General features: G+C 48.1%; 1 pseudogene; it reads left to right on the top strand.

The window, feature by feature from the left end:
- The first annotated feature begins 496 nt into the window (after positions 1–496).
- On the top strand, positions 497–10,429 carry LOC149331286 (uncharacterized; annotated as a pseudogene).
- The last annotated feature ends 1,154 nt before the right edge of the window (positions 10,430–11,583 follow it).

The following is an 11,583-nucleotide window of genomic DNA, read 5'->3' as shown; positions in this document are numbered from 1 at the left end:
TGACTGCGAGGACTCTCTTGACGCCTGTTATCCACGCGTGGACTCAACACCCGTCCACAAGGAGAGCCGCCGCCTGCGAGACCTACAACCAGAGTTCGGCCAACTGGCAGCGCCGGTAAGAGCGGTAAGAGCAATAACATCAACCGTGGCTAGCCAGACAACTCAGCATTCCGGGAATGCCCCGCAATTCGTCCTTCACGCACCTCGGTCGCCGCCACCGTTCCACGGGGACAGGTTCGAGGACGTAGAAGACTGGTTGGCCAGCTTTGACCGAGTGGCGGGTTTCAATGAATGGGACGGCGAGCGCAAATTGCGCAACGTATACTTTGCGCTGCAGGACTCGGCCAAAACATGGTTCGAGAACCACGAAGCTTCCTTTATTACCTGGGAGGCTTTTCGTCGAGAACTCCAAGCGACCTTTACCACCAGCGAAAGAAAAGAAAAGGCTGAAATCGCTCTGCATTCGAAGTACCAGCAGTATAACGAAAGCGTCGCGATGTTCAACGAGAACATGATGCGACTGTTCAATGGGGCCGACCCTGCTATGCCAGAGGCGAAGAAGGTGCGCAACTTAATGCGCTGCGTAAAAGAACAGCTATTTGCCGGACTGATCCGTGAGCCGCCAAGAACTGTGGCCGACTTCACAAGAGAGGCAACGAGTATCGAGCGCTCTCTGCAGGAATGGGGCGCGCACTACGGACGTGAGGCTACTGTAGCAGCCGCTTCCCAGTACACGCCTACGTCGCTGCGCGCCGAGGAGCTTCGGGAGCTTGTAAGAAGTGTTGTGCGTGAGGAATTGGCGGAACTTCGTTTTGAAGCTCCACAGGCCAGTGTCGTTGCCGTTACGGATGTGGTCTGTGACGAAATCCGACGCGCTGTGCAGCCGCCCCCAGCTCCACACCCGGCGCCCTCTGTTATGACGTACAGCGAGGCACTACGAAGTCCTGGGCCAGCGAGGCAAGCCTTTTCCCCCTTCGTTCCCATGCCAGTGTCATCTCTGGAGTACCCAAGCGCAGCTGTACCATCTGTCCCGCAGGAGTACAGGCCCCCCATGAGCAAAGCCCACGTGTGGCGAACGCCAAACAATCGGCCGCTCTGTTACCACTGCGGGGAGCCCGGCCACATCCTGCGTCACTGCCCCTACCGGAGAATGGGTTTAAGGGGGTTTTCACCTGACGCACCTCCAGCGCGCTACGGTGAAAGACCACGGGATATCGAGCTGTACCTGGTTGATAACGTGCAGTCCTCGACCCCGCAGCGGCGTCAGTCCCGATCGCCATCCCCAAGGCGGTTCCCTTTGCCCGGCCGCCCGTCGTCCTCTGGCCAGTTCAGAGGTGCGTCCCTACATCGGGAAAGCTGAAGACGGCGTTCTCCGGGGGTAGGGCCGCCGCTAATGAACCGTGTCAAGAGCCTTCATCCTAAGATTCGCCGCGACACTCCGACCGACGACGACCTGACCCGACGACCTCAACGACGCGCTGCGACCGACTGGTTTCTGCCGAAATTCCGGTATCCGCCGACAACCACGACGTTACCGCACTAGTGGATACCGGCGCCGATTTTTCTGTAATGAGCAGTCGGTTAGCCACGGCCCTGAGGAAGGTTCTGACCCCTTGGTCTGGGCCGCAGATCCGGACAGCTGGTGACCACGTCGTAACTCCGATCGGTGTCTGCACTTCACGAATCCAGATCCTCGGAGTTACTTGCCCTGGTTGCTTTGCTGTGTTACCCGAGTGCTCCAAGGATCTCATACTCGGTTTGGATTTTCTTCAGGAGTACGGTGCCGTTATCAAACTGCAGGAGCTAATCGTGTCGTTTTCCACCTAAGGCCCTGTTGACGACGATACCGAGCCACGCAGGGCTAAGCTATGCGGCTGTGACGACCAGGTACTAATCCCGTCAAGAGCCAGCATGTTTGTTACCGTAGAGTGCGATAACAGCCCCAGCACTCGTGGCATCGCTGAAACCAACACCTCGCTGCTCCTTGGTCGGCAAGTCTGTGTAGCTCGCGGAATTATTGAATTGAACAGTGGGCGAACCGAACTTCTGGCGACCAATTTTGGTTCTGAACCTCAGTGTTTGCCTGGCAAAACAGCTATTGCATATTTCGAAGTACTTTGTGAATTTGCGGGACAGCACGCGTTGTCCGAAATCCCGGCATCACTGGAGGCACCGACCACTCCCATAAAGACCGACGTGAACCCGAACCTCCCGTCTCATCAGAAACGCTGCATGGAGAGCATTATCGAATCTTTCCGCGACTGTTTTGCCTCGACCTCTAAAGTTAGACAGACTCCGCGCACAAAGCATCGCATTATTGTTGACGCAAACCAGCGACCGTTATACCAGCCGCCTTATTGGGTCTCTTCGAAGGAACCTGACGCTATTCGCCGACAAGTTCAAGAAATGCTCCAGGACGACGTGATACAGCCGTCGACGAGCCCATGGGCATCGCCTGTTTTTCTTGTAGCTAAGAAGGATGGCACCCTACGGTTCTGTGTTGATTACAGGCGTCTAAACAAAGTCACCAAAAAGGACGTTTATCCTCTGCCGCGGATTGATGACTCCCTGGACCGGCTACGCCACGCCACGTATTTCTCGTCACTAGATTTACGTAGTGGCTATTGGCAGATCGAGGTGGACGAGCGCGACCGGAAAAAGACCGCCTTTATTACACCGGATGGTCTCTGCGAATTCCGGGTGCTCCCTTTCGGACTGTGCTCGGCTCCTGCCACCTTCCAGCGCATGATGGACACCGTGCTTGCCGACCTAAAATGGCAGTCCTGCCTCGTCTACCTGGATGACGTTGTCATCTTCTCCGCTACGATCGAAGAGCACCTGAGGCGCCTGCGCGCCGTGTTCGCCGCAATTCGTTCGGCTGGTCTTTCCCTCAAGCCCGAAAAATGTCACTTCGCTTTCCAGGTGTTGAAGTTTCTGGGCCACATTGTGAGCGCTAAGGGAGTAAGCCCTGACCCCGATAAGACAGCCGCCGTCGCTGCTTTTCCCATGCCAACCGATAAGCGAAGTGTGCGTCGCTTTCTGGGCCTCTGTGCCTATTATCGGCGTTTTGTGCAGAACTTCTCCCAGATTGCTGAGCCCCTCATCCGCCTCACGAAAGATGCCGAACCGTTCTTCTGGGGACAGAAGCAACAACAGGCCTTCGAAGACCCCCCCACTCGTCTGAAAAGTACGCCCATCCTTGGCCACTTCGACGAGTCAGCCGACACTGAACTGCACACAGACGCCAGCAACATCGGCCTCGGTGAGGTCCTTGTGCAGTAGCAGGATGGCCTCGAACGCGTAATCACACACGCAAGCCGCACTTGTCACGCTCCGAGGCGAACTATTCCACCTCTGAAAAGGAATGCCTGGCAATTGTGTGGGCCGTGACCAAATTTCGCCCGTACTTATACGGCCGCCCTTTTAGAGTCGTCAGTGATCACCATTCGCTGTGCTGGCTGGCGAACCTCAAAGATCCCTCAGGGCGGATTTGCACGCTGGAGCCTTCGCCTTCAAGAATTCGACGTTACCATCGTTTATAAGTCCGGCAGGAAGCACAGTGATGCCGACTGCCTGTCTCGTGCTCCTGTTGAGGACAACGGAGCTGATCCCGACAACGATTTTGTTTTTCTCGGCGCCATCTCCACGTTCGTCCTCGCTCAACACCAAAGAGACGACAGTGAACTACGGCCTCTCATTGAGTATCTTGAAGGAAGCGCTGAGTCTCCACCGTGAATCTTCTCACGTGGACTGTCGTCGTTCTGTTTGCGCGATGGCGTTCTGTAGAAGAAAAACTACCACCCGACGGAAGCTGCCTATCTGCTCGTCATACCTGCGGCCTTGCGCGACAAGTCCTGCAGGCGTGCCATGGTGGCCCATCTTCTGGTCACCTGGGTTTTTCCCGTACTTTGGCGCGGATACGCCAAAAGTACTACTGGCCCAGGGTTGCTGCAGTTGTACAGCGTTACGTCAGAACTTGTCGCGAGTGCCAACGTCGAAAGACGCCACCGACTAAGCCAGCCGGACTACTGCAGCCTATTGATCCGCCACAAGCCCCCTTCCAACAAGTTGGTATGGACTTACTCGGCCCATTTCCACAGTCCTCGCTGGGTAACCGCTACATTGTGGTCGCCACTGAATACCTCACCCGGTACTGTGAAACTAAAGCTCTCGTCACGGTGCACCGACCATCGTTGTAACTGACAGGGGAACGGCGTTCACCTCGGCCCTTACGCAGGAGGTTATGCGCCTTAGCAGCACCAGTCACCGCAAAACAACCGCTTACCACCCTCAAACGAACGGACTCACCGAAGGGCTCAACAAGACGATCGCCGACATGATCTCCATGTTTGTTGACGCAGACCACCGGAACTGGGACGCCTTACTTCCAACATTCGCCAACATTCGCCTGTTCTGCAAGAAACGACGCGCTTCACTCCATTTCGTTTAATGCATGGTCGCGAAGCCACCACGATGCTGGATGCAGTGTTGCTTCCGAGCAGTACTCCTTAAACTGTTGTGGGTGCTGACCACTTCGTTCGTCACGCCGAGGCCGCCCGCCAACTCGCTCGACAGCGCATCCGGCACCAGCAAATCCACGACGCTCGCCGCTATAACCACCGCCACAGAGATGTTAGTTACCAGCCCGGTGAACAAATCTGGATTTGGAGCCCAATCCGCTTGCGTGGACGCTCCGAAAAGCTTCTGCGCGGATATTTCGGCCCCTAAGAGGTACTCCGCCAAGTCAGTGAGGTGAACTACCAAGTTCTTACCCAAGGAACAGTTAGCTCCTCCCGACGGCCGACCTCCGAATTCATCCATGTCGCCCGGATGAAGCCGTACCACGCCCGCTAGCGCTTCAGGCGTGTCTACACCTGCCGCCGGACACATGCGGCGTCCCTACACTTCGTGCTGACCACTGCTGCTGCACCGAGTCGGTGCCTTTCAGGGAGGGGGAGGAATGCCACCGCACGAACCATTCAGTGGCGCCGTACCACGGCCGAACTGTTTAAGCTGGGATTTGCCAAGCCTTGAGCACTCGAGGTGCTCGAAGATCGTCTTTTTGCTCGCTCGAGCTGCCTGCTGGCTGGCACGCCCACCTCGTCTAATTAGAATCTGGCCTGTTTCTTCAACCGTTTGTCGGTGACAGTATATTACAAACATCAAAAAGGGATATCCTGAATCGAACAAATGGGACAACTCATAGCTTTCATGAACGATGGCCATATTGTTTCCAGTCATTTGCTTTCTTGGCAGTACAGCAGCATCTAACAGAAAATAAAGCTTTATAGGCAAATTTTGTTTGCTGTAATTGCGGTAAGGCGAGTGTGGCTAAACCCTGCGACGAACTAGTAGTAGACGATAGATTACAAGTATTAAAAAGCGATAATGCCGAATCGAACAAATGGGACAACTCTCAGCTTTCATGAACGACGGCTATAATGTTTTCTGTCAATGGCTTTTTTGTCAGTACAGCAACGTTTAACAGAAAACAAACCTTTACAGGCAAATTTTGTTTGCTCTAACTGTGGTAACGAGGGTGGGGCTAAACACTGTGACGAACTAGTAGGAGACGATAGATTACAAGCATCAAAAAGGGATAGTGCTAAAATCGAACAAATTGGACAACTCTCAGCTTTCATGAACGATGCCCATATTTTTCCAGTCACTTCCTTTTTTGGCAGTACAGCAGCATTTAACAGAAAACAAAGCTTTACAGGCAAATTTTGTTAGCTGTAACTGTCGTAACGCGGGTGGGGCTAAACACTGTGACGATCTAGTAGGAGACGATAGATTACGAGCTTTAAAAAGGGATAGTGCTCAGTCGAACAAATGGGACAACTCTCAGCGTTCATGAACGACGACGGCTATATTGTTTCCAGTCATTTCCTTTTTTGGCAGTAGTACGTAGGGTCTAACAGAAAACAGTTTTAGAGGCAAATTTTGTTTGGTGTAATTGTGGTAACGCGAGTGTGGCTAAACCCTGCGACGAACTAGTAGTAGTAGACGATTGATTACAAGCATCAAAAAAGGATAATGCTGAATCAAACAATTGGGACAACTCACCGCTTTCATGAATGACGGCCATATTGTTTCCAGTCAATTGCTTTTTTTTTGGCAGTACAGCAGCGTGTAATGGAAAACAAAGCTTTACTGGCCAATATTGTTTGCTGTAATTGTGGTAAGGCGAGCGTGGCTAAACCCTGCGACGAACTAGTAGTAGACGATAGATTACAAGCATCAAAAAGGGATAATGCCGAATCGAACAAATGGGACAGCTCTCAGCTTTCATGAGTGACGGCCATATTGTTTCAATTGCTTTTTTGGCACTACAGCAGCGTCTAACAGAAAAAAAGCTTTACAGGCAAATTTTGTTTGCTGCAATTGTGGTAACGCGAGTGTGGCTAAATCGTGCGTCGAACTAGTAGTAGACGATAGATTACAAGCATCAAAAAGGGATAACGCTGAATCGAACAAATTGGACAACTCTCAGTTTTCATGAACGACGGCTATATTGTTTCCAGTCATTTGCCTTTTTGGCAGTGCAGCAGCGTTTAACAGAAAACAAAGCTTTACCGGCAAATTTTGTTAGCTGTAACTGTGGTAACGCGGGTGGGGCTAAACACTGTGACGAACTAGTAGGAGACGATAGATTACAAGCATAAAAAGGGATAGTGCTCAATAGAACAAATGGGACAACTCTCAGCTTTCATGAACAATGCCCATATTTTTTGCAGTCACTTGCTTTTTTGGCAGTACAGCAGCATTTAACAGAAAACAAAGCTTTACAGGCAAATTTCGTTAGCGGTAACTGTCGTAACGCGGGTGGGGCTAAACACTGTGACGAAGTAGTAGTAGGCAATAGATTACAAGCTTTAAAAAGGGATAGTGCTCAGTCGAACAAATGGGACAACTCTCAGCTTTCATGAACAACGGCCATATTGCTTCGTCATTTGCTTTTTTGGCAGTACAGCAGCATTTAACAGAAAACAAAGCTTTACAGGCAAATTTCGTTAGCTGTAACTGTTGTAACGCGGGTGGGGCTAAACACTGTGACGAACTAGTAGGAGACGATAGATTACAAGCATGAAAAAGAGATAGTGCTCAGTCGAACAAATGGGACAACTCTCAGCTTTCATGAACGACGGCTATATTGTTTCCAGTCATTTTTTTTTGGGAGTAGTACAGTAGTGTCTAACGGAAAACAGTTTTAGAGGCAAATTTTGTTTGGTGTAATTCTGGTAACGCGAGTGTGCCTAAACTCTACGACGAAGTAGTAGTAGACGATAGATTACAAGCATGAAAAAGGGATAATATTGAATCGAACAAATGGGACAACTCTCAGATTTCAAGCACGACGGCCATATTGTTTCGTCATTTGCTTTTTTGGCAGTACAGCAGCATTTAACAGAAACAAAAGCTTTACAGGCAAAGTTTGTTAGCTATAACTCTTGTAACGCGGGTGGGGCTAAACACTGTGACGAACTAGTAGGAGACGATAGATTACACGAATAAAAAAGGGATAATGCTGAATCGAACAATTGGGACAACTCACAGCTTTCATGAATGACGGCCATATAGTTTCCAGTCAATTGCTTTTTTGGCAGTACATCAGCATCTAACAGAAAACAATGCTTTACTGGCAAATTTTGTTTGCTGTAATTATGGTAACGCGAGTGTGGTTAACCCTGCGACGAAGTAGTAGTAGACGATAGATTAAAAGCATAAAAAAGGGATAATATTGAATCGAACAAATGGGACAACTCTCAGCTTTCAAGGACGACGGCCATATTGTTTCCAGTCATTTGCTTTTTTGGCAGTACAGCCGCGTTTAAGAGAAAACAAAGCTTTACAGGCAAATTTTGTTAGCTGTAACTTTGCTAACGCGGGTGGGGCTAAACACTGTTACGAACTAATAGGAGACGACAGATTACAAGCATCAAAATGGGATATCCTGAATCGAACAAATGGGACAACTCACAGCTTTCATGAACGATGGCCATATTGTTTCCAGACACTTGCGTTTTTGGCAGTAAAGCAGCATCAAACGAAATCAAAGCTTTATATGCAAATTTTGTTTGCTGTATTTGTGGTAAGGCGAGTTTGGCTAAACCCTGCGATGAACTAGTAGTAGACGATAGATTACAAGCATCAAAAAGGGATAATGCCGAATCGAACAAATGGGACAGCTCTCAGCTTTCATGAATGACGGCTATATTGTTTCCTGTCAATGGCTTTTTTGGCAGTACAGCAGCGTTTAACAGAAAACAAAGCTTTACAGGGAAATTTTGTTTGCTGTAATTGTGGTAACGCGGGTGTAGCTAAACCCTGCGACGAACTAGTAGTAGATGATAGATTACAAGCATCAAAAAGAGATAATGCTGAGTCGAACAAATTGGACAACTCTCAGCTTTCATGAACGACGGCTATATTGTTTCCAGTCATTTCCTTTTTTGGCAGTAGTACAGTAGCGTTTAACAGAAAACAGTTTTAGAGGCAAATTTTGTTTGGTGTAATTGTGGTAACGCGAGTGTGGCTAAACCCTGCGACGAACTAGTTGTAGTCGATAGATTATAAGGATCAAAAAGGGATAATGCTGAATAGAATTGGGACAACTCACAGCTTTCATAAATGACGGCCATACTGTTTCCAGTCAATTGCTTTTTTGGCAGTACAGCAGCGTCTAACAGACAACAAAGCTTTACTGGCAAATTTTGTTTGCCAGTTTGTTGTTGTAAATTTTGTTTGCGTCATGCAGAAGTAATGTCAACCCTTAATGAGGTGAAAGCTAGCCAAAAGATCCTCGAGGAACGTGTGTCTGATGTAACCGCGAGACTGGCAGCGGTTGAGACCAGAGTAGACACTCTTGAAAGAATTCATGATGCTGCTGAACTTAGTCACGTCATCACAGATGCTGTTAAAGATGAGACTTCTATGATCCAAGCTCGCCTCAATAAGTATGAGGATAGATCACGCCGAGACAACTTAATTTTCTCTGGACTTGAAGATGAAGCGAATGAGACCCGGGCCCAAACCGAGCAAAAAGTACGAACCCTTTTAACAGACTCCCTCTCGCTGCAACTAAGTGATGAGGCCATCTCTCGCGCGCATAGATTGGGGCCTTTCGTTCAAACTAAAACCCGGCCGATAATTGTTAAATTCCTTTCTCCGAAGACCAAAAACTGCATCTTATCGCAAAAGGATAAGTTAAAGAAGACCCGTGTTGGTGTTCAAGAAGATTTCTGTAAGGCGACCAGACAATCGCGGAAAAAGCTGGTTGAATTCGGTAAAAGCACTGGAGCGTTCTATAATCTGCGCTACAACAAGCTACATGTGAACAAGAAATGCTACGTTTACTCTCCACAAACTGATCGTGTGTGCGAAATTGAGCCTGCCCTGACATCTGCACATGTCACTGAAGCAGGAGGCTCTTCAAACTCATCCGTTCTCGGTGATTAGGGATCAGCGGCCGTTGACACAGAATGTATTCGTGATGTCGGATTCCTTTTCACAAATATTCGAAGCCTCATGAATAAACGCGACGCCCTATCCTCCCTGATAGACGCGTGCGGTGCCGATGTGATTATTATCACTGAAACATGGTTGTCTGGCAAAATTGATAACTCTGAACTGTTTGATTGTGAACGACATTACACTGTTTATAGACAAGATCGCTCTGGGCGTTCGGGTGGCGGGATTTAGATCGCGGTTGCGGATGACTTGCTTTCTTATGTTCTTATATCCTCGGAGCTTGAATTTCTTTGCACATGTATTAAGATAAACCCTAAGGAAACCATATTTTGTGCCTGTTACCGACCCCCCCAATCAGCGAGCAGTTTTTGTGATAACCTTGCACATGTATTAAGATAAACCCTAAGGAAACCATATTTTGTGCCTGTTACCGACCCCCCCAATCAGCGAGCAGTTTTTGTGATAACCTCCATGACTGGCTTAACAAAATTGTACTTAGGTTTCCAAAAGCACAAATTTTTCTCTTAGGCGATTTTAATTTCCCTGCTATATCATGGACGGAAGACGGCCCTGTTGTTTGTTCTTCTTCAGAATCGCTAACCTTCCTTGACTTATGTTCAACATTTAACCTCTGTCAACTTGTGAAAGAGCCAACTCGCATTACAGCATCCACTGCCAACATTCTGGGCCTTGTTCTAACAACCTGCCCTGACTCCGTTTCATCTCTTACGCTTCTGCCTGGACTAAGCGACCATTTAGTTATCAACTTCACTCTACTGTCACGTGCAGCCCACCCAGTCCAACATCATAAGGCAATTCGGGATTACAAAAATGGAAATTATTCTGCGATTAACACCGAACTAGAAAAATTTGCTGACATTTTTTTCCCCAAATTTTGGGAGCGTTCACTGCACGATAATTGGTCTCTTTTCAGAGACAAACTGGAAGCCCTCACTGATAAGTACATCCCACTTCGTAGAATAACGTGCACTAAACGTTCACCATTGTTCAGTGTTTCCTTGAGGCGACTGCTAAACAAAAAAAAACGCATCTTTCGGTGCTGCACAGCATCTAAGTGTACAGAGAGATGGAATGCTTATCGTACTGTGGCATCACAATACAAAAAGGCTCTTTTCAACGCGAAACGCAACTTTTTTCAAAATACCTTGCCTAATCTACTGATTACTAGCCCACGCAAGTTCTGGAATATCCTTAACCTGAAACCAAAAAAAGATATGATACTGAAAGATAACCAAGGTGCCCTGATCCCACTAAACGAATGTTGCACATTATTAAATCGTACTTTTTCTCTGTCTTTCGTAACAACCACGCCAGTTACTCTTCCCGACATGCCTACCTTTGACTTCCAGTTGATGGATGCCGTCACTATTGACTGGGAGGGAATTCATAAACTTATTGATAGTGCTAAAATGTCATCCTCTGCAGGTGCTGATGGTATCAGCAACAAGATGTTGAAAAGCACTATTACTTATTCTTCACTCATGTTGTCCGAAATTTTTACTCAGTCATTGCAGGCCGGCATGCTCCCTGACGACTGGAAGGCGGGCAAGGTGGTTCCAGTACACAAGTCAGGTGATGTTCACAGCCCTTTTAACTACAGACCAATACCATTAACTTCTATTCCATGCAAATTACTTGAACATGTAATCTATTCTGCCCTCATGAGTCACCTTGAGTCCAATTCTTTTTTCACACCCCATCAACATGATTTTCGAAGAAATCATTCATGTGAAACACAGTTAATCGCATTTACTAACGACCTTTTTGCAGCTTTGAATCGTTCTTCGATTGTTGATTGCATATTCATTGACTTTGCTAAAGCCTTCGATACCGTGTCTCACCCTCTTCTACTTCTCAAACTCAGCAAACTAAACATAGATTGTGATGTATTAAAATGAATTGAATGTTCTTGGCCGCTCGTACTCAGTATGTAACAGTTAGTGACCATGATTCTAATCTTTCTTCAGTAACATCGGGCGTTCCTCAAGGATCTGTTCTAGGACCTCTGCTTTTCCTAATCTATATTAATGACCTACCTGATCTCATAACATCATCTATCAGGTTGTTCGCTGACGACTGTGTAATATACAG

Source organism: Amblyomma mixtum, chromosome 8, assembly GCF_055824585.1.
Source record: "Amblyomma mixtum isolate Tamu chromosome 8, ASM5582458v1, whole genome shotgun sequence".
NCBI lineage: Eukaryota > Metazoa > Arthropoda > Arachnida > Ixodida > Ixodidae > Amblyomma > Amblyomma mixtum.
Note: the sequence above shows the minus strand (reverse complement) of the source record. Positions and strands in the feature narration are given on the sequence as shown.